General features: G+C 53.0%; 1 protein-coding gene across 1 annotated transcript in view; it reads left to right on the top strand.

Moving 5' to 3' along the window:
* The window catches only part of Tmem132b (transmembrane protein 132B), a 339,703-nt gene that overhangs the window by 273,134 nt on the left and 43,602 nt on the right, over positions 1-22,967 (top strand). The gene's annotated exons all lie outside the window — the stretch shown is intronic.

Genomic DNA, 22,967 nt, shown 5'->3' on the forward strand with positions numbered 1-22,967 from the left:
TTATGAATAGAAATGCATTAGATTTCTGCATGTTGATTTTGTATCCTGCTACTTTGCTGAATTCATTGATGAGGTCTAGAAGTTTTTTGGTGGAGTTTTTTGGATCCTCTAAATATAGAATCATGACATCAGCAAATAGTGACAGTTTGAGTTCTTCTTTTCCTATTTGTATCCCTTTAATTTCTTTGGTCTGTCTAATTGCTCTGGCTGGGATTTCAAGGACGTTAGAAGTGGTGAAAGAGGGCCTCCCTGTCTTGTTCCAGTTTTTAGAGGGAATGCTTTCAGTTTTTCTCCATTAAGAATGACGTTGGCCGTGGGCTTGGTAAAGATAGCCTTTACCATGTTGAGGTATGTTCCTACTATCCCTATTTTTTCTAATGTTTTGAACATGAAGGGTGCTGTATTTTATCAAATACTTTCTTTGCATCTATTGAAATAATCATATGATTCTTAACTTTAAGTCCATTGATGTGATGAATTACATTTATTGATTTCCAGATATTGAACCAACCTTGCATCCCTGGGATGAACCCCACTTGATCATGGTGCATTATCTTCTTAATATGTTTTTGTATCTGATTTGCCAGAATTTTGTTAAGGATTTTTGCATCTGTGTTCATCAGAGATATGAGTCTAAAATTTTCTTTCCTTTTTGTGTCTGTGTCTGGTTTTGGTATCAGAGTGATACCCCTGAGGCTGTGCAGGCCCCCAAGGATTCCTGACTGGCGTTGGGCCAGTGTCCTGCCTGTGCGATGTCTCCACCCTCCTTGTTCCTGCCCTTTCCTCGGCCAGGCAGAGCTCACCTCCTTAACTCCTCTGGCTGCAGGTGCAGGGCCCTTGCATGGTGGTGGCGGTGGTCTCTCCTCCCTCGGCCGTTCTTGCTGTGAGCCCCTCCTCATGTGGCTTTAGCTGAGCTTCACGGTTGCCACTGGACAGTTCTGTACTGTCCTCCTGGCTTCATGGCCAATTTCACCTTCTGCTACCCTCTTATTGTGCCAGGTCACTTTATCGCCGGGAGGCCAGGAGACCGCACCAGCCCATTTTGCTGGATGAGTGTGGATTGAATAAGAGACACAGTGACCAGTCACCAGCAGACGGAAGTAATCAGTGTCACCAGCCACTCACAAGGCCTGTGCGTCTGTGAGCCAAGCGGGGCTGGCGAGTGGGGAGCTGGTGGCTGAGTGTCTGCCTCCTGAGCTCGTGTTGCAAACGGTGCACTCTGGTACTGACGGCTGAGCTGTGTGTTGGGGTCTGGTGTTATTCAGTCGTGGGCTAATGAAGTCACGTGCTCTGGAAACTTGCAAGGTGAGGGAGTAGTTAAATAAGGTTATATATAAATGTGAGTCAACTTAAAAAAGTATTAAATAACAATAGTACAGGCGGTGGCCAATTATGACCAGAATTTCAGGGGCTGTGCACAGACTAGTTTTCTTTTTTTTTTCTTGAGTTTGGGGCAAGAGAGCCATCTTAAGTGTTAAGTGTTATTTAAACTTAAAGTGTTATTTCCTCCAGAAACCCAGAGGACCGTTTATGCTTTCTTCAAGGACAGTGCACACAGGGACATCCTGGGCACGTCCAGGTCCTGGCAGCACATGCCCCTTCTCTGAGCCACACAGGCAACATGGGAGTATTCTGTGCCCATTTCTTTGTGACATCCTGACCCAACACCAGGCTGATACATACAGGAGTAAATCATTCCCTTCTCCATAGCAAGTGACATTTCATAGAATTAGCGCGATTTGAGGCTGGGCACAGTGGTGCACACCTGTAATCCCAGAGGCTCAGGAGGCTAAGGCAGGAGGACGGCAAGTTCAAGGCTGGCCTCAGCAATGTAGCAAGGTCCTAAGCAACTCAGCAAGACCCCATCTCTAATAAAATTTAAAAAGGCCTGGGGATGTGGCTCAGGGGTTAAGCACCCCGGGTTCAATCCCTGATACCAGGAAAAAAAAAAAAAAAAAAAAAAGAAAGAGCAACAGCAGGATTCGTCATGCCCTGTTGTTAGGGTTAGATTGTTTCCTTTCCCCTTCTTTCTTTCTCTCTTCCTATGACTTTTGCTACAAATAGTAGCATCAAATGACTTTGTACACAGGCCTGATTATTAGGCTGCTGGATGAATGGCTTGTGGACCGTTAGTCCTGAATGACATTGCCAGAGGCCTGTGGCCATCAGCAGCAGGTGACAGTGTCCATTCTTCATCCTCGCCAGTTTTGGTTCTGCGGTTCCCTCTGGGAAATTCTCACGTTGAAATGTCCAAATAGGGTTGATTAGTAACTACCACCAAAAGGGTCTGTGAAAGGAGTTGACCTGGTTCCTGACGAAGTCACTGTCTCGATGTCCTCAAGCGCTGACCCACAATCCTCGGCACACTCCACGACTGTGCAGAAATGGTGCTGGAGAAGTCTGAGTCACGCGGGGCTGCGGAAGTCCTGCTGACTTTCCCGCCTGCTTCCCTCTGCGTGGACCAGAGGCCACACCTGCACAGCTGGGGCCTCCCTTCTGAGCCCTAGGGCCCTGGGAGACCCTGGGCTGTGTCCCTGAGAGTCCAGCGCACTCTGAGGGCAACCGGAGTGGGCAGCGCCCCCCAGCGTTTGCCCCTCCATCCTGCTGAAGTCAGGGGCCTGTCTGCACACGAGGACCTCTCTTTCAAAGTGGGACATAGTCACACTAATCTTATATCTTTCCTCTGTCACCGCCTGGATATCTTTGTGTACCCCTCTACAGATTGTAGATGAGATCTTACCCATGAAACACGCTCCGTGGTGAGATTTCCCTGCACCTGAGGAGTCGAAAATTTGTTTCAACTGGTTGTGGTAACAAAGGTGATGCTGTGCTCGTTACTCCAGAAACAGTGCAGGTCGGGACACCGCAGAAGGACTTATGTAAAGTACGAGAACCACAAACAACAACAAATCCCCACCCACCAAGAATCTGCGTCCAGTGAGAACATTCCTTAAACCGTTCAAAGCAAAGACAGGAGAGTTTCATGGAGTTCATGACAAGTGAAAGTGAGATAAACGACCATGGACACCAACTATGGGAAGGGGTTGTAGCATAGGTGGAGGAAGCAGATTTCAGATCCAGGGACCCCTCAGGGAGTGGGAAGGTCCCTCGTCACAGGTGGTGTGGCTTGATGTTGCCTGAGGACAAACTGTGAGAGGTTCACTGTAGAAGTTAAAATCCACACCGCAAGCCCCAGAGCCAACGCAGAAGATGACATGGAATAGACCAAATGATGAACCGAAAAGAGCCATGGAACAGGGACACGGGTGGAAATGGAAAGATAAATGGAAAATGGCAGTTTTCATGCAGACATATCAATAATTACACTAAATGTAATTGTATTAAACATGCAAAGTTTAACACACTTAAACTTTGTTAATAGTTAATTACAATTAAAATGGTTAAAGACAATTAAAAGTCAAGGATTGTCAGGATGGAAAACAAGGGAACACCCAACTCTAGGTTATTAACAAGATAACATGTAATGTGTTAAATACATTAAGACATAGATAGGTCAAAACTAAAGAGTGAAAGAGGAAACATATTCAAACATGATTCATAAGGAATGGAGGGATAAGTTAGTGTCAGATCATGGAATATTACCAGAGATGATAGAGGAAATTCCATCATGACAAAGGGGTTGAGTTCATCAAGAAATGATGATCCTAAATCTGTATGCTCTCAATAACAATGCTCCAAAACACACAAAGCAAAAATAATATAACCGACATAGCAATAAAGACATCTACGATTGTAGCTGGAAGTGTAAGCTCTCCTCTCTCCTCAGCTGATAGAACAAATAGCCAGCCACTCTGTAAGGACCCATGAAACCAACTCACTCCAGTCAACTGAGCTTAATCCACATCTACAAACCAGTGTACCTGGTGAGCACAGACTAGCTCCTCCTGTCAGGAGGGAGTGGGTCCCCCAGAGACAGAGCACGCTGTCCACAAAACAGGTTTCAGTAACTTTAAAAGGGTAAAAGCTAGTCAGAGTGTGTTCTTTGGCCTACACAGAATTAAATATCACAAAGATAGCTGTAAAATCGCCCAATATTTGTCCATTAACCAGCATACTTCTAAATAACCCATGAGTTAAGAAGAAATTAAAAGTCAAAATGCTTTTTCTCTTTTCTGAAGGAGATTGAAACTATAACATGTCAAAATATCCAACACAGGTCTGGGGTTGTAGCTCAGCAGAAGAGAACTTGCCTCGCAGGTGTGAGGCACTAGGTTCGATCCTCAGCACCACGTAAAAAATATGTATATGGGTATTGTGTCCATCTACAATAACATATTTAAAAAAATTTCAGAACATGTATTCCAAAAATGTATAATAAAATTACAAAACATTATTGAAATTTTAGAGAAATCATAAATAAAGGAATATACCATGTTCAGAGATTTTTTCCTCCCCAAATTGATCTATTAGATCATTACACCTGAAAAAAATCTCAGGAGGTCTTTTTGTAGAAACTGACAAGCTAATTCTGCAATTTGAATAAGGCTTATCAACCTGGATGATATGGAACCATTTTGGAAAACGAGAACAAATTTGCAGGATGTCTTGTTTGCTTCAATAATTGAGATTACATGTTATTGGCATACGATGGTCAGAGATTACTGGAACAAATGAGCGAGGAGAAATAGACCCCCCCACCACGGCCACTTGTTTTTCTGCGAAAGCACCAAGATCAATTAATGGAGAAAGGATGTCTTCTCTGACAAATTGTTTCAGAAAAATGACATTCATATGAATAAAATGAACCTTGACTCTTATGCCACACCACAAACATAAACTAACTCAAAATGGAGCAAAGGCCCCAAAATAAAAACTAAAGACTGTGAAAGAAAACCTTGTAGTGGCCCTAGGTTTTTATTTAGTATACAAAAACAAGCAAATTAAATAAAGACAAACCCAAAACAGAAAAACCCAAACCAAACACAAACCTTAAAGAAACATTTGATTTCACATAACATGAGAACAGGGATCAACAGCAGAAGCTTTTATCTTCCGAACAGACCTACTGCTAAGGAAAAGTCCCCTAAGAGGCAGACTGGACGCATATGCTGACGGGACGTCCTAACAGGGGTCTGGCGGTTCCAGGATGCTCTCAGGTTAACAGGAAGATCAATCAAAGGGGGCAGAGCGTTAACGAACGGTGTCACAAACCCAGGACGTGCCAGAGACCCACAGATGTGAGGTTGGGTACCCCGGCTCATCCGTGTAGCGCGTTAAGACGGTGGCGGTGCCTCTGCCCGCCACAAGGACCGGCAGCTGGACCACAGTTGGGGGCGAGCAGGTGACCAGACCTGGGGTCCTTCCTGGTTGTGGCACCACAGCGGTGGAGGGCAGCGTGGCGACTGCGGGCGAGCTCACCACAACCCGCCCCGTGAGCACTCGGGCTCCCTGGCGGACTATGAGTGGAGTCTGAGAGTCACCAGCTGGTGGTGGACGAACGAACGGAAGCACGTCCACACGGTGGGTCACTCCCAGCAATGACGAGGCCCAGAGCCAACCCGTGCCCCAACTCAGGGACACTCGAGAGAGACAGGGGACAGAAGGTCAACCAGGCCAAGCAGGGACGGGTAGAACGGGCCTGCTGGAAGGCCAGCTTTCCTTCGGTGGCCATGGGGCCCCAGTTCCCAGCCCCCTGCAGATACTGCAGATGCTCGACTTCCTCATGTGAAGTGGCCTGGTGTGGCCCTGATCTCTGAGATCCTCCAGGCACCGTGAATCATCCGGGTGATTTCCCACGCAGAACACGGTGTAGACGCTCCATCCACACCCGTGATGCTGTGCCCTTCAGGGAATCCCGACAGGAGCAAGTCCGCAGTGTTCGGGACGGGCGCCGTGTCTTTGGAATGTTTTGATCCAGGATGGGCGGCCCGGGGCTGGGAGCACTCAGACACCGGGGCCCACGGCGTTCCCTGCTGAGCTGTCCAGTGGCTACGCACGTCTGTGTACCCGTCAGAAAGCGGTGAGCCGAGTTCATCTTAAAATAGGTGCATTTTATTGTGTGCAGATTTCACCCCCAAAAACGCCGATAGAAGAATCCATGATGGGACATTTTGGGGCAAGGCACGTGGGTGTGAAACTGTGCCCGGGGCCCCCGCACTCCTGAAATCCTGGGGAATCGGACAGAAAGGAGTGCTCGCTGCCCACCCAGACCCTGTCCTTCGGATTTTAGGGAAAAGAAAGAGAAAAGCAGTGGTGGGGGGGGGTGCTTTGGTGGCCTGACGCGTTGGGTGGCCCGTTGGTGGCTATTCCGTCTGTCCTCACCCCCTGAGGGCCGCTGGGAGTCCAGGCACAGGGACCACTTGAGAGGCAGGAGGAGAGGCAGAGTCTCCTCTGATGTGTCCTGAAAATAAGAAATGCCAGTGACAACGTGTGTGTGGGGTGGGCATTAAACTCGATGAGGGACCCGGGGACGAGACGAGCCACGGGCAAACTAGGAAAGTTGGGGATGACACGCAGACAGCCCCAGGCCATCACCTGACACCTGCAGCCTGTATTTTGGAGATGAGGTCCCATAGGCACCTGGAGCCATCCCAGAACCTGTTTCGCTGTGGAACGAAGAGGCTGCCAGTCCAGAAACCCGATCTAGGCCGCCCCGTGGGTTCGTTCTCTCCAGCGTGCCTGTCGCCAGGCTTTCCTGCATCCCCGTCTGGCCTGGCCTCATTCGGTAGCTCCTTTGGATCTGCTTTATCTTTGGCCCCTTGCTACGTGGCTCTCTGAGCACCAGCTCCTGGGGTCTGCGTCCGAGGTCGGGCTGGCTTTGTTTTGGCAGCTGCGAGGCCTCAGGCGGGTTCTGGGGGTTCTCTTGGCCTTTCCCCGGAAGTGTAGCCTCATGATCACAAAACGGCTGCCGTACCGGTAGACCTCCTGTGTCTCTAGACTCACGACATCTCTGTTCCTGAACGGAAGAAAGGCAAAGAAGGGCCTTTCTTTATCAGGAATCAACTCAAATGCATTACGCATGCCACGTTCTTAGCAGGAAACACATACGGTTGCCGTAGATGCATGTGCGGCCTCCCACGCAGACGCTTCTCTCTATACATACATATGCAATCACATATGTGCATCTTTATTTTTATTCCTGTATCTCCATCCCTCTACCTTAGAAGACCTCCCTAGTGGTCTTCTTTGTACATGTTATTTCCTGGGGTTGAAGCACCTGCCTGGCCCTGGATGAATCATTTGCCTAGGGGACTGAAGTCTCTGAGACTGATTTGAACTAATCTGATTCGTCTCCTGGGGTTGGTGCAGGGAAAACCTTCCCAGAGATCGCAGCTGCCCAGCTGCCATGTCACGTGGCATGGCTTTTTGATAGCATGAAGAGAAAGGGTTTTGACAGGATGGAAGGGGGAGATGGACATCGGGCAGGCAGAATACAGCATATCTTGCGTATCCTCTGGTTACCCACCTGCCTTGAGTAAGAGGCCAGGGCAACTCTGCTTTCTTCTCTTAGGGCGCATTTGTGAAGGATGCAACATTTTGTTCAAGGTTTGACTTGAATTCACTCATTTATTCCGTGAGTGTTTACTGAGCACTTACTACATGCCAAGAGCTGAGGATACTGCAGGCAGTAAATGAATTGCTAAATAAATAATTTTAGATACGTCTCATAAGTGATGTGGATGGGGAAAAAAAAACCAGGATGGCGGTTGGGAGTGATGGGGTCATTAATTTAGATTTTGGTCAGAGGACAGAGCCTTCTCTGTTTGGGCGATGTTTGAGCAGATCCTGGCTTCGGGAAGAGCTGAGGGGAGAGAAGTGCTGCTGGAGAGGGCGGATCGTTGTGAAAAGTCCCTAGGGAGCCTCTTCAGGGTGGTGTCTTCTGTGGGCTCTGGTTTCTGGGGTAATTCATGGGTCATTCATGGATGGGACCCCTTGGACAGTCCTTCTGCCCACTACCAGGACCATTCCCCCCACCTTCCTCTGGAGATGACACGGGCAGAATGTGTCCCTGCGTCTTTGTCACAGGAATCGGAGTGGAAGTCAGCGGCTGTCACCAGACGTGTGTACTAGGTGACTTGGACTCTGCCACCTGAAGCTCAGTGGTCAGTGCTGTTTTCTTCTCCCATGTAGGGAAGGGCTAGAAAATTCTGTGTTGAAAAACTTGGATTCTTATAAAAAGCCTGTAAATTCGAAGGACAATCTGACGGAGGCGTAACTGGCATCCACACCATGAGCACCCTTTTAGTTTTTCAGAGTAAGTAAGCCAGTCGAGGGAGCCTGGTTTGGGGGAACCCAGGGCAGGAGGTCTGGCCATGAAAGTCTGGGGACTTCTCTACGAGGGCACGGCCGGCCTGGAGCCAGGGTACGGGCCAACTTCCTAAGGTGGACTTGGTAGCAGGGAGAACGGGAGGCATGTGTTCCAGGTGACAGAGAACCTTTGTGCCACCTCGTAATGCAGACTTCACTCATGGGTTGGATGAGGGCTTTGGAAATGGATGGCGCTTACAGGAACAGTGCTTGGCAGAGCCGCTGTTTTATCCTGGAGGACGTGGGCCTGAGAGGCAAATGGCCTTAGGGCCCAGGCGCTGTGGATGAAGAGGACGAGTCTCAGCGGGCCGTCCGTGCATCACGCTGTGGGCTGACACGCCCGCACACGGCCCGTCCTTCTCCAGCACCCCGTTTCTGCCTTGTTCCAAGGCGGGGAACAGACGACCGACCTGATAAGGCCCTCGGCTCCCCGCGGAGGAGCTACCCCTACACATCCCTCCTACTGATCTGAGAGGCGAGGCAGGATTGCGGGCGGCGCCGGGCTCTTGGAGAGGGCGGGAGACTAAGTGGAATCGGTTGACTTCCCGTGATGGAGCCGAGTGTTCGAGAAAACTGTCCCTTGTTCACGGGCACTTGGTTTGTGGAGGGCCCAGGATTCCAGGTCAGAAAGTCGGGGGACTCCACGAAAAGAGAGGGGCGGAGCGGTGGAGGGAGGAAGGGGGTCGGGGGAGGATGCAGAATGACGAGGACCAGATGACGCTACGCGGTCCAAGAGCCCACGTGGCTCCCGCCCAGGCGTGTCTGCAACGTGACGATTAAGAAATGACGAAGGGCCACCACCGAGGAGGGGGGGCGGGAGGGACGAGGGCGGGAAAGCGGAGCCCTGGACCGAGCGCAGCAAGCCAGTTCCCGGGTGAAGGGCGAGGGGGACGGAACCGGCCCGTGCAGGGCTGCGGCACACCGAGGGAGACGGACGAGGCCACCACGCCTCTCCCTGCACCGCGGGTCTGCACGCGAAGTCTACCTGGCTCTTATTAAAACACGTACTAAGAAAAGTGTCCCAGGAGAAAGAGGCATTCAGAAGACAGAGAAGGGTCCTTCACGGCCGCTCACCCCCAGCTCTGCCTCCCGGGCCTCAGCATCTTCCTCCATGTGCTGGCAACGGCCACACCTTCCTGCGCGCCTCCCGGGAAGCCCGACTCTGCTGTGACAGCTGATGGGACGCAAGGGTGCGCTGTGGACAGGAAGTCACAGCTGCTCTCCGGACGGAGGAGTGCGGTGCTGGACGGCGGGTTAAGGGGGAAGTCCTCGGAGCCAGCCCTGCAAACAGGTGTGGTGGCCTCCAGGTGTTCGTACCCACGGGAGGGTGGGGCGTCTCTGATGGAGGCTGACATCCCGCATTAGTCTTCTGGGGCTACCTTAGCAAAGCATCACCGGGGAGGCGGCCCGAACGCAGGGATTTACTCCTCCCAGTTGTGAAGGCTGTCCGTCCGAGGCCCAGCTGCCGGCGAGGGAGGTTTGGTTACAAGCAATCTTCTCTCGGTTCCTGGACAGCGGCCGTCTTGCTGTGTGCTTTCCTGACTTCTCTGTTGTCTCTTCTTACAAGGACCCTAATATCTAGACCCGAGCTTTATGACCTTAATTAACCTTAATTTCTTCCTCAAAGCCCCATCGCCAAAGTCACCACAGTTGAGAGTTAGAGCTTCGACCCTGGAATCCGCCGGGTGGCCTGCACCAATATTCACATGACTGGGGATTCCACTGTAAATGAGCCGGTGACTGAATTTGGCTCGGTCCTTATTAAGAGTGCTTCCAAGTCCACCTGGACATTTGATCAGAGACAGGAGCAGGTGGTCAGTTCCTTCTGCGGAGAGCCATTGGGCCACCGTCCTAAGTTCAGATAGCAGCTCTGCCAGCTTTGTGGGTTTCAGGTTGGACCAGCTGAAAGGGTCACACCCGCCCCACTCAGGGCCGGGTCAGGACCAGGCTCTTGGTCCAAGCTGCAGAAAGCCCCATCTTACTGGCCCAGGTCGGGTCATGTGCTAGACCTTAACCAGTCCCGACGCTGATGGGCAGTCAGCCTGGGCCCCGGGTGCCCTTCCCGGGTGCAGAGGGTGACTCCAGCCCTGCCAGAAGAACATGGCCTGAGAAGGGCCAGGGGTCAAGTTCCCGAGGGCCCCCAAGCAGGCTAGGGGCCAGACTTACCTGTCCTTAGGTATAGCCGGTGTCCATCTTCCTGAAACAATAGGTCACTCTGTCCTCCCTCTGGGGTTTTTGTGATCTTTCAGAAATAATTTCCAGAATCTGTGCTGGTAAATCAGTGTAGAAGTTGGATAAACCCAGGGCGTCCGCGAACAGCGCGCCGTCTAGATCACAGGTTCAGGAACGGTGGCCGCTGCTACGTCCAGCTGCGCTCCCAGCAGCAAACACGGCTCCTTAACCTGCAGTATGAAGGGCATAGGTTGTTCTTCCTTCTCTAGTAACAGGATGAGCTCAAATCGAATATCCAAAATAGCTCATCTGTGGCTTCCGGGTTGATTCTTCGAAAACAAAAAGTGAGACCCGTAGGAGATTTCAGGGTGTGCAGGTGACGGAGGGTCACGCCTCCTGTCCACACATAGGGAGGTCCAGCCAAGGGGCAGTTGCTTGTTTTGTGAACTGAGTTTTGAATTTGATCTGAAAATATGAGAACACCGCCCCTAATTTCCCCAAAGTGTTGAGGAACTTATGTTTCAAAGGAGGGCAAAGATGGGACTTTGAATTCCACAGGTGCCTCTGTGATCATCGTCACTACTTTTGTCTTCCTAGCAGGGTGAAGGTCAAGGTTTGTCATTTCCTGCCTGGCTTCAAATACCCGGGAAAATCAAACCCTTAACTTAATAATTGGTCTGGTCTGAAAAGACACGTCCAAGTCCCCACCCCAGGTTCCTGCCAGCACAACCACCCTTGGAAAGAGAGGCTTCCCCGTTAGGGATCTGGGAAGATTTCATCCTGGACATAGGAGTAGCCACTGTCCTCAGGAGAACAGGGAGATTTAGGATGCAGAGGAGAAACCTGGGCAAAAGGCCCCGTGGAGACAGAGGTGGAGAGTAACACGGTGCCCCCCAGGCCAAGGGGCTTCCGGAGCCATCAATCAGAGACACTTCTTTCTGGGTGACGGGGACCCGGCCGGTACCCCAGTTTCAGACTCTGGTCTCCAGAGCCTTGACAGGGTAAGTCTCTGCCATTCGAAGTCAGAAAGTTTGGGGTAACTTGCTCTGGCAGCCCAGAGAGACTAATAACCCAAGTCCACCCATGTGCTTCGCGACGTGGGCGAAGAAGGATGCGGTTGGATTTGATGGTAACTCAGCTGTGAAGACAAAAATAGATCTGCAGCCTGCAGTTTCATTAACTTGAGTCCCGAAACCCTTCACAATGCCAGGACCACACGGGAGACTTACTTTGAATTACAATAATACAGCAAACTGCTTATTTTATGTATTAAGACTTAGGTCTAGTCGGGAAGAGGTGCTGAATAATTTATCGAGCAGATCGGGAGGATGGCTTCCACGCTGACATCACACATTGGGTCTTGGCAGGTTCGGCGTGGGGAAAAAAACATCGAGACGAGCATGTAATTTTCATAGAGCTCTCTGCTCGCTACCTTCTTTCAGCTCTTCTCAAGATAGAAATTCCGAAATGCCGCCAGTGAAAAAAACGGGACAGTTTCTGTCAGGTTTGCCCATTAGGATATGCAGCCTTCTCTTTTTACAGACAGATTTTTCGGGGAAGTTCCTAATTAGCCGGGCTCTTCTGAAGGGACACTTAGTTTTGAAGGGGAGGCGAGGCTCAGGATCAAATGGCCCGGTGCTGACTGTGTCTAGTCTTTCAAGGAGCCCACACCCTGCACCCCTCCTCTGACTCCTCTGCACTCAGTACTTTCCTGTGCGGACTCGGTTCTCTGATATTTGGGGGTTCATTAATGCCTTCAAACACCCGAAGGCTCCCAGGCTCGTGCTTGGCTCCAGGAAATCAAAAGTACACACAAAACACACCCAAGGCAGCCAGGTGATCCGTGTGCCAGGAGGAGGCATTGATAAGGCACTCTGGGGACACGGTCAGTTGAAGAAGCTGTTCATCTGCCTGGGAGGAGGAGTTGTCAGCTGGGAAGGCCACACCTGGAGGCCGGGCCTTCATAGAGTCTGGAAAGATGTGGGAGCTGTAAAACTAGCGTCCCTTAGAGCAACTATTGAGACCGAGGGGCCGGCATGTCCTGCGTCCTCCATGCATCACCCTCACCCACACTCAGCCTACTTTAGAGGCACAGTGACTAGCCACCTCTTCCAGATAAGGAAACTGAGTCAGAGTGAGTTTGAGTGAACGTCCTAAGTGGCAGAGCAGGACTTGAACCAGGGGTCACCCTGAGCCACTACTGGCTACTATAGGCAGAGGGAGCGCTATGGGGAAGGAGGGCTTGAAACCCAGGCTTGCTCAGGGGAAGCTGTGGTTGATCTTCCGAGGGTCAGTATGGGACTCTGGCGCTCTGCCGCGAGAAAAGGGCCGACCCCCAGAACTGCGGTGGCTCTGCCGGGCAGGGTTAGAGGTGGACCTGCCTGCCACCGGCCAGTGAACCTGGGGGCTCCTCTTCTCCCCCTTCCCCCTGGGCTTCCCCGTGCTGCTTGCTCTTTCCTGGTCTTCAGGGAAGTGTTTGCTGAGTGGCAGGTGCTGGGGATTCAGTGACAAACCATCAGAAAACGAGGCTGGGTTTTGATCACGTTTCCGAGGTATGGTTTACACAGAGGAGGAGCCACCGCTTCTCTGGTTCAAGGTGTGCTCTGGCTGGTGGACCAGTTCTGTCGTGGGTGCACCGATGGAAGCCAGGAATCAATTCCAATGAGAGGCGGTTCAACAGGTCGTAAAATTCCCCGATGGCGGCAGGTCTGATGGATGAAGTAGGTGATATGGAGAAGAGGCGCCCAGCAGGGACGAGAGGAGAAAGGCCCCCTCTGAGGACGGCGCCGTGCTCAGAAGTGCTCTCTGTCTTGCCCTTTTTCACTTGTGCACCTGGCAACACCTGGACTGTCTGCTCAACACCTCGCTTTTTAGATAAGGTGCTTCCCAGCAGGAGGCCTCAGGGGACATGATGGCGTTGATCCTTGCTGGACCTCCCCACCTGAGGGGCGCTCTGCCCGGTGTCCCCTGCTGTCAGGTGCTGTTGCACGCTGGGCCCAGCTCAGCCGCTTCAGCCTAACAGTTGCAGGATGGAACAGTCAGTGGGCTGACCTGGGACAGGCTGGCCCCACTGGGCACACTGGCTTCTTGGCTTGTCCAGAGCAGAAAGCCTCTGGCTTGCAGGGTCCGAGTCTCCTTGTTGGCTCCTCCTTGGTGCCTCTTTCTGCCCTTCTGCATGCCTAGTTCACTTTGTCTGCCTCCCCTTGCCGGCTCTGCTACTTCTCCGAATTTGTCTCTGGTTTGTTCAGGTCCCTTTGCCCATTCTCATTTTGTCTCACCCCATCTCTCTTTCTCTGTGTAACTGTCCCTTTGTTTCTCTCTCTCTTTAGGACCATTCTTGCTTGCCTTGGTCTACCTTTCCTCTTCTCCTCTCTCTCTCTCTCTCTCTCTCTCTCTCTCTTTTTCTGGTCCCCCCTTCATCATCTCTTTCTTGCTCTGAACTTCCACCCTTCTCACCTTCCCTCTCTTGCCTTTCCAAACCATCCATCCACCCATCCATTCAGTTCATCCATCCATCCACCCACCCATTCATCAGTCCATTCATCCACTCATCATCTATCCATCCATCCATCCATCTATCCAATCATCCATCCATGTATCCATCCATCCATCCATTCATTCATCAGTCCATCCATCCATCCATCCATCCATCCACCCATATATCTGTCCCCGTCCCCCATCCAGGGCCTGTCTGAAGATTAACAGTCAGCGGTGCCTCCTGCCCAGGCTCTCACTGCTCCCTGCAGTCACCAAGGCGCCAGCCAGTTCACAGTACCTGCCCAGGTGGCGGTTTATCCATATTTAGTAAAGCTATCACTGTAAGCCTGGGTCTCAGCAGAGCTGTGTCCCCTCACTGTGCCGTCAGCCCACATTCTAGGTGTTAATTGAACAGATGTCATTTGCTTGCTGGCCCTGTGGCAACTGGAAGTTGTTTTCAATTTTAATTCGGCTCAAACTGGATGAAAGGTTCTGTCAACAAGAGAGAAGCAATCAACAGGTTACAGTCGCCATTCAGGGCGTGCTAACAGAGGGAAGTAGAGAAAGCCCAGGTGGCTGCTCTTCAGCGTTGGAGCTGGGGTGTGGGGTCAACAGGACCCACTGACAGGTGGAATGGAAGGAGGGAGCGGGCTGGGAGCTCCAGAGTGGGCGCTCCGCGCCTCCCGCACCCCTCTGGCTCCTCGCCCTGTCAGGGTGGTGGTCTCTTTCTCTGGGCCTCAGTGTTCTCTCTGCCTGTCTCACCCTCCCTGTCTCTCTGCAGTGGGCTAACCGTGTGTCTGTCTGTCCCCTGAGAGCTGCAAGTCTGGGTCCCTGCCAGCATCTCCCCCTCACCCCAGTGAGGAGCCCCTGCCTGTGGGAGCCTCTGCTCGTCCCCTTGGGCCCAGAGCCCGGGTCACTGGCCACACAGCATCTGATAGCAGCTGCTCCTGGGTGGAAGCTGGGCGTCCCCCGAGGGCCTGCAGCACCCAGGCTCACCCTGCCCCCCTCAGCTCCTCTGTCAGACGGAGCCAGAGCCACGGGCGGTTTGCACGAGGCTCCCGTAGTCTTCTGTTCCCTGCGACGTGGGGCCGTTGTGCTGAGGTACCAGCACAGCAGGTGGTCACACCTTGCTCCCAACCTCCCTCACGGAGGTGGCGGCCCCTTGACAACAAGCCCTCTGGAACCCTGGGTGGGTGCAGGCTTTGGAGCTGGGCAGGTCCCACGGAGGCACTGTCCAGCAGTGGGCCTCCAGCAGGACACTTTGTGTGGAGCCTGGGTTTCCTCACGCCAGGCGGCTCTGCCAACGCTGCCTCCCTGGCTCTGTAGGAAGCCTGTTCTCCCTGCCGGTGCCTTGTCCACCTCTCTGCCTCCCTCTTGGGCAGCTCTGCTCACAGGTAATGCCCAGCAACAGCCTCTTAGTTAACGTCCCTTCCTTTTTGGAAAGGAGTCCGTCAGAGGCTGAGATCTCTTAATCCCCATTCTGATGCTCTTAGGAAAGAGGTCCATCGGTCATATCTGGACCGATCAGTGGTAACTGGTGGGGGACAGGTCCATTTTGTACCCAGTGGCGACTTGGCACTTGGTCACCATTCTCAGGACGATGGGGTGAGGAGGAGGGAGGTTTCCAAGGGACGGTCCCTGCATCGTGTTGGACAGCTTTACCAGCGTCCAGTATATGACATCTTGCTCTACCTCCGGCAGCCTGGGAGGCAGTGGGAGGAAAGACGCTTCCTGCTCCTGGCGTCCACAGCTTCGTGACTCTGAAGGGTCCAGGGCCCACGCCCTGCAGACCCCTGCAGGTGCAGATGCTGCCGGGATGGGGCTATTTGTGCTGGGCCAGCAGCTGCCCTTCTAGTGCCCTCTTCTCACACCAGCTGGGGAGACTCACCCCCTCTGCTCTTAGCTACTAGAGCAGAAATGCCCACCCTGGACTCTGGTGAGGCAGATGGGAGCCCCTCTAAGTGGCCGGACCTTCCCTCCGCAGCTGCGACCGAGGGGCCTGGGACAGCACGCCGAGTCCTCCTGACCCTTCGTGCTGGCCTATTTGGAGTACCTTTCTTCGTTGTTCCAAGAACTCATCGAGAGCTCAATTTTGAAATCTCTGGCTGCATTGTGGATAATGAATGATCAGCATCTAAAAATATCCCTCGGGTGTGTTGGGGCGGGGAGAAGGCTGGTTCAGAGTTATGTAATGCACAACAGTGGCATTGAGATCCCTATTTAAATTGCAGCCAGCATCTTCGCTGGGCGCTGAGTGAAGTTCACATCGGCCTTGACGTTATCAAAATGAGAAGTCCAGGTGTCTGCGACCAGAATTGGTCAGATTAGATTCCGGCTTAAAGGCCAGTGTTCTTGGCCAGGGACCAGGCAGGGCAGGCAGGTGGCCAGATCTCAGGGCTGTGGTCCAGAACCTCACAGGCTGGGGGTGGAACCGGGGGAGCGCAGCAGAAGCCACGTGTGGTCATGCCGTGGGTCTCCGGGGACGCTTGACTGTGTCTACTAACGATTAAGATTCATGTGCGTGTAACATCTTTTTAAAGGTTTAAAAAGTTAGTCTCTCTAGATCTACCTTTGATCCTTTGAACTCTCTTCTGAGTTGGGCCCAGGAGTGGAACGGCAAGGTCCGTCACACAGGTGAGGAGCAGTGCAGACGCGCAGGACGGCCCTGGGGTGGCTTCTGCGGCACATTGCCCGCGCTGCCATCCTGGCTCCGTCGCTTAGCAGCAGCGTGATTGTGGCCAAATCACTGAGTGCTTTTCAGCTTTAGTTCATCACTGGTAAAATGGGGATAAAAATAGTTACCCTTCAATAGCGATGTTTGAGGATGAAGTAAGATGTTAGTAAGACCCGTTAAAATGTATCGAGGATGTTTGAGGTAAGATGTTAAGGACTGTTAAAATGTATCCAGCACCTACAAGGGGTCCCGGCGTGGGTGTTGGTGTTTATGGGATCAGGTATTGATAGGTATCGTTCTGTGTTTTATAAATACGCATCATTATGAACAGGAGATGCGTGGAAATCACTTGGCCGGTGCCTGTCACTCATCTAAGGGTGTAAGAAAAATCAATTGTCATTAATCATGTTTGTTAGGCAGTTGCATCCAGTATTGTTACATAGTTGTCTATCAATTTGTCTTGTATTTTAAAAAAATTTTTTATAACTTATTTACTTGTATGCAGTGCTGAGGATCAAACCCGGTGCCTCAACGTGTGAGGCAAGTGCTCTGCCACTGAGCCCCAGCCCCAGACCCTTGTTACATTTTCCTTTGGTTCTTTTGACTGTACCTGTGGGTCTGAATAAATGCATTTCCCAAATACCTTCCATAAAATTCCCCAAACATTAATATTATCTCTCTGAACATAAACACCTACTATTATTATTTTAGTGAAGGGGTCAAGAGTAAGTTACACAAACAGGGATCCTTCGTCTGTGAGTACGTTGGCGAGAATTTCCCCAGAACTCTTAAAAAGGAAGAGTGAAATTTCAAAATCCGGAAATGAACGTCAACACAAAGGATTCTCTCATCCTTGGGCTTTATTCAAATTTCATTGCTTGTCCCGCTCGTGTCTGTTATAGCAATAAACAAACACACCAACTTCAAACTCCTTTGCTTTCCCAGTTTGAGGCTTCCGTCTGGGATCGCGCACGTATCTGTGCCCCTGGCTCTGGAAGGGCCTCCCACTCTTTATCCTTGGGCCACTGTGTCCTGGAAGGTACAGAGCAGTTGCTCTGACAGCCACAGTCTGGGCTGGCCTGGCCTTGTTCCTTGCTGGGCTCCCTTCTCTTCCCAGGGACGCCGTGCCCTCTGCGGGACACGGAGTCTGTTCACCGCATCTCTGGTGACGTCACGTTGGACCGGAGCAGAGCAGCTGGCGTATGCAGGGTCCAGGCCACACAGCTGCTGTTTCTCCTCCGTGAAATGAACGCCTCTCTTGCACAGAGCTCCTTTGCACTGTGCAAATATCGAGTCCTGTTTCTTGTTCTTTTGAGCACGAGTTGAATCCACCCACGACTCTTGCCTGAAACGGCTGTGGTCGTACTTGGTGACCGTGGGACGGCCGGGTTCTCATCTGGCTGTTCCTCTCACATCTGTTGGTTGGAGCTGGGCCCCGAGGATTGCTTCCTTCCCCTTTCCTCATGGTGTGGACCCGGACGCAGATCGTCGCCGACTGCTTTGAGCACCTGCCACCCTGCTCAACTGTCCGGGGTCTGCCCAGCACCTTCGCCTTGTGTCCTGTGTCCATTTGACATTTTCTGAGCACTTTGTTACCTCCTGGGCGTCTTGGCTCATGACCTGGCCCATTCCTTGCCTCAGCCTGCGAATCGGCTCCATGCTTCTGCTGTCTTCTCTGGAGAGTGATTTAGAACTGCAGTCTGAGCGCTGGGTGTGCCCACGGCTGAGGGGCGTCGCCCTCTGTGTCTGTCCCCCACGCGTGCATGCGCCCCCAGCCGCGTCACACACTCGGGCACACAGGCGGCCCACCCGGATTCCCGCTGGTCACCATTCCAGGTCTGAGCGCAGAGTTTGCCCCCTTTCCTCCTCCACTTGAAACCCGTTCTAGCAGCGGGAACTCTGGCGCTCCCTATCGACCCGCGGTTTGCTCAGTCCTGGAACGCTAAAGTAGTTCTGGAACTGCTAACCTGTGCTGCCAACCCAGCCAGAATCCAATATGTGTTTACAGTTATTTTTGTCTTCGCACTGAGAGCGTACAGTCAAAATGACATGCCCCAAAGCCACTTGCAACCGCTAGGTTCTAATGGTTTAAATCAACGGAGGTTGATTCGCGCCCACCCCCTACGTCCAGCACAGGTTCGCCAGGGACTCTGCTCTGTGTTGTCCTTTCTCTGGGACCCAGGGTGACAACGGCCACCACCAGCATGGCAGGGAAAGGAGGGCACAGGGACTTCCGCTCCTGGATCCTGTGGTTCAGAGGAGTGCATCCTCCCACTCACATTCGGGGACCAGGTCACGTCCCTTGGCCACGCCTACAAAGTGGGCAGAGAAGGTCAACCACACCCAGAACTGGTGGGCAAGTCTTGTTATCTAGTGTCGTCCTTACGAACCCGTGGAAAAAACCTGCTTTATAGTGGAGTAGCTGAAGCACTCCGGCTATTCTTAACTAACACACGGATCCAGTTCGTCATGTTCTCTGCTGCATAATATTTTATACTGTGTGCATGTGCCATGTCCACTGAGCTGTGCCCTGACTGGTGGACATTCAGAAGGTTTCTACCTTCTCTGTTGGACACAATGCTCCAACGAAGACCCCTGAGCTGGTGGCCCTGGGTGGGCCTGGCTCTCTGAGAGGCAGCAGATGTAGAGTTACTGAGCAGGACAGCACCTCAGTCAGAGAGAGCGTGTTGCTTTTTCTTTCTTGATAGAGTAAAAATAGTAATAGAACCTGATTAAGTTATTACAAGAATTCTGTCGGGCGCCCTCTGAAGCCTTCTCCCAATGCCTAGTACGTAGCCGTCTCTCTAATGTAGGGGTTGTTGTCATTATTATTTTTATTATTTGTGGAGCTGGGGATGGAGCAGAGCTGTCATCGTGCGTACCTGGGGCCGGGGCGTGGAGTGTAGGTTCTGGTTTGCTTCGTTCCCTTCGTGTGCTCTGTGGGCTGTTCTCCTGACCACGTGGGGCTTCACATCCCCAGCATGGAAGCTCTAGCTGCCACCTTCCTTCTGAAAGAAGGTTCCAGAAGCCCGTGCCTCCTCGCCCCCTTCCTACCTGTAAGCTCTCTCCAAGATCCATTGGGTCCTTCAGTCTAAAGCTAACGGAGCTGCTGTGGAGAGACCGTGGCCATCTGAGTGACCAGGAGAGGAAAGGAGGGACCGTCCAGACACAGAGGCGCAGGGCCCAGGTCCCCGGCTTTGTGTGTGGCCAACACGCAGGAAGCTGTGACTCACCCTGAGAAGCTCGGAGCTGATCAGAGGCGTTGGAGGCGTCCTGTGCCATCCACCTGTCAGACGCCCTCATTCTGCCAAGTCCTTCTGTTGGCACGACCGTCACATTGGCCGCCGTCCGCTCGGTGCTCCGCGCTGAGCTCATCCCCCCGCCTGGGGCGAGGCCTGCCTGTTCCCAGAACAGACCTGTCATTCAGGACTCGTGGCCAACGTGCACGGTTCTGCCGCCTTGACACTAGCTCCAGGACACGACGTCCCGCAGCGCAGTCTCCCGGCCGCTCCTCCCCCGCCCACCCCTCCACGGCCGCTCCCACTTCCCACCTGCTCTGGACACTTCCTGCACGTGGGCTCTTATGACGCAGGTTGGGGCTTCTTTCACTGAGCATCCCGTCTTCGAGCATCGTCTGTATGGTCGTGTGTCTCAGTTCAGGTCCTTTGACGACTCCGCAGGGTGCATTTGACATGGCAGCTTGCTGGGCAGCCAGGGATGGGATTTCCTTACTGTCTGGCACCTGCTTCCCCAGGGCCGGGGTGAGCGCTCAGGGCCCCTCGGGTCCTTCCAGGGTGGGTGCACGCTGGACATGCACACGGTTCTCAGTAGGCGCATGGCCATATTTATATGTGCCCAGGAACACGGTGCAGCCTACCAAAGCCCCACGGTCGCCTCCTTACGCATCTGTTCCCTTTAAGCTCACTGCCTGGGAGAGCTGGGCAGGGGAACAATCACCTGCGATTGATTTTGACAAACATCTCTAGGGAGAAGAAGAGCCCAGAGCCAGGTCAGACGCAGCCTTGCAAGTGGGGTGCTCCAGGGAACCCACCGTAAGCCGCGTGCCTTCGATGGTCTGAGAACCAGGGTGTGAACGGTCTCCCGCTGGCTTCTCCTTCCGGTGGTGCCCACCCTGCTGGCTTCTACGGTGCAGGGGATGTGATGTTTCGAAGCCATCGCAGAACTGGAGGTGGGGTGTGGCCTAGGTCAAGTTAAGAGGCCACAGAGGTCTCTGTGGTTCACCGGGATGTGGGCCTCTATTTCCTGGATAAGTGCTCTCCCAGTTGAACAGTGTTCGGTCCATCCAGAGCCCTGGGTTTTGACAGTGCTCACCGGTTTCACGGAGAAGAGAGTTTTCTTGTGTGCTACTCTGACTTGCCCTCCGTGTCGCCCTCCTGTGAAGGAAGTGCCTTCCACGGAGGAATGTGAAGGGGCTTTCTGGGCATCGGACCTCGAGCTTCCACAGACAGGAGCAGAGGTCTTGTACTTTGGTGGCTGGTGGGTGTTCAGTCTCTGGGACCAGCTTGTTGTTTTGATGTAACGTGAATGTGGTAATTGGTCTCAGTGTGCCAAGGGTACGTAGGGACCTACTGTGGGGTCTTAGAGAGGCTGATGCTGGACACTGGATTAAAAGGTGTACAAATCTGAGCCATGCGTGCAACAGCTGCTGGAGGGTACGTGGCTGCAGAGGGTATTTCCCAGGACCATGAGCTTGGGTCCCTCACGGCTGTTTTATGAGAACTGGAGGCCCTGCTGGGAGACTCCCCTGTCCTCCATGAAGGTGGTGAGCCTCTACAGGGCAGACTGGTGTCTTGTCTTTTCTCCTTCCCCAGTGCCCAGCATGTCACCAGGCTAAGACTGTCACTTTTAAGTGTCAGAAAATCCCCCAAAACCCAAACTGGTTCCAGTCGAACAGTTCTTTTTGTGTATCTGAATTTCTGAAGAGAACCAACCTCAGGTGTGGCTGGATTCGGGCCCCCAGAGATCCTTGGGAAGCTGCTCCTCCCCCGCCTGCCTCTGATTTCCTTTGCTGGGGCTTTGCTTGAATGGGTCTTGGGAAGGGTTGGAACACTTGGATTGGCCATTTTTGGATCACGGGCTGCTCCGTGAAGCCTCTTGGCTTGGCTTGGGGTCAGCAGTAGCCACACCACACTGAGTGACGATAGGAATGAGGGGACACCAAAGGAAAACCCAAATGTCGCCACTGGCAAGCAGAAGGGACGGTGCTCAGGAGGGAAAACAAGCACTGCCCGCGACACCAGAGAACATGGTGCTGCGTCCTGAGCTGGCCAATGGCGGGTCAGGACGTGCAGCTGCTGCTGTGTGCGCACAGGGCCTCGGCTGGCGCTCCCGCACGCCCCAGCTGTGAGGTTCCCGCCTCAGGCCCACCCTGCCGCTGTCCCGCTGCACACCTCAGTGTGCGCTCAGACGTGTGCGGTATCTCTCCCCGGTGGGAGTGGAGTGCTCAGGAGAATGAACTCACTGACCTTATTCGGAAATTCTCTCCTCAAGATCCATCCCAAGTCGGGCCCGGTGGTGCGTGTCTGTCATCCCACTGACTCTGGAGGCTGAGGCAGGAGGATCGTAGGTTCAAAGCCAGCCTCAGCAATTTAGCGAGACCATGGGCAACCTGGTGAAACTCTGTCTCAAAATAAAAAATAAAAAAAGGGGCTGTGGGCATGACTCAGTGGTCAAGTGCCCCTGGGTTCAATCCCTGGTACCAAAGAATCCCGCCCAGAGGAAGAGACACATGTCAGGAGAAGAAGGTTGGCCCACCACCCTGCTGCGCTGGGCTGCCAGCTTTCTCATGTGTTCCTTGCAAATTTGATGTTTTCTCTTGAAAAATAGCTATTATGTGCAGGCTCAATATCACCGCCAAGCACACCACGCGTAAGATGGCGAGCAACCCGTACCATCCTGGGAGGGTCGGTGAGGAGCCCGAGTGCATGATGCCTCCCGCCAGTCATTTAGAAGGCCGCCCGTCTCCTAACCGCTTCCCTCCCAGGGGAGCCGAGCGCCTGCTGGGTGGACTCCACGGCTGGGCCCAGCTGTCCCGCTGTCCTGGCTTCTCTGCTTGGCCTTTCTCTCCAGCCTGGTGTGGAAGTGGCTGCTCCACCATGGTCCCTGCCTGAGCCTTGCCAGTGGCTCTTCAGCTCCTTCCTTGAGCGAATCTTCTGAGCACCGACCGTGACGGCCGATGTCTGGAGGCCGCGCTCACGGAGCGCCTCCTGCCCTGGCGTGCGTGTGGGCGGCCCGTCAAGCGTCGGCAAACTCGCTGCGTCGTAGGGTCTCTATCGTCCCTATTTGCAGACCAGGGAACCAGGACGTGGGAAGTGACGTGTGGCAGACGCCGTCCAGACTGTGAGAGGCTGAACCA

This window comes from Sciurus carolinensis, chromosome 8 (genome assembly GCF_902686445.1).
Source record: "Sciurus carolinensis chromosome 8, mSciCar1.2, whole genome shotgun sequence".
Taxonomy (NCBI): Eukaryota; Metazoa; Chordata; class Mammalia; order Rodentia; family Sciuridae; genus Sciurus; species Sciurus carolinensis.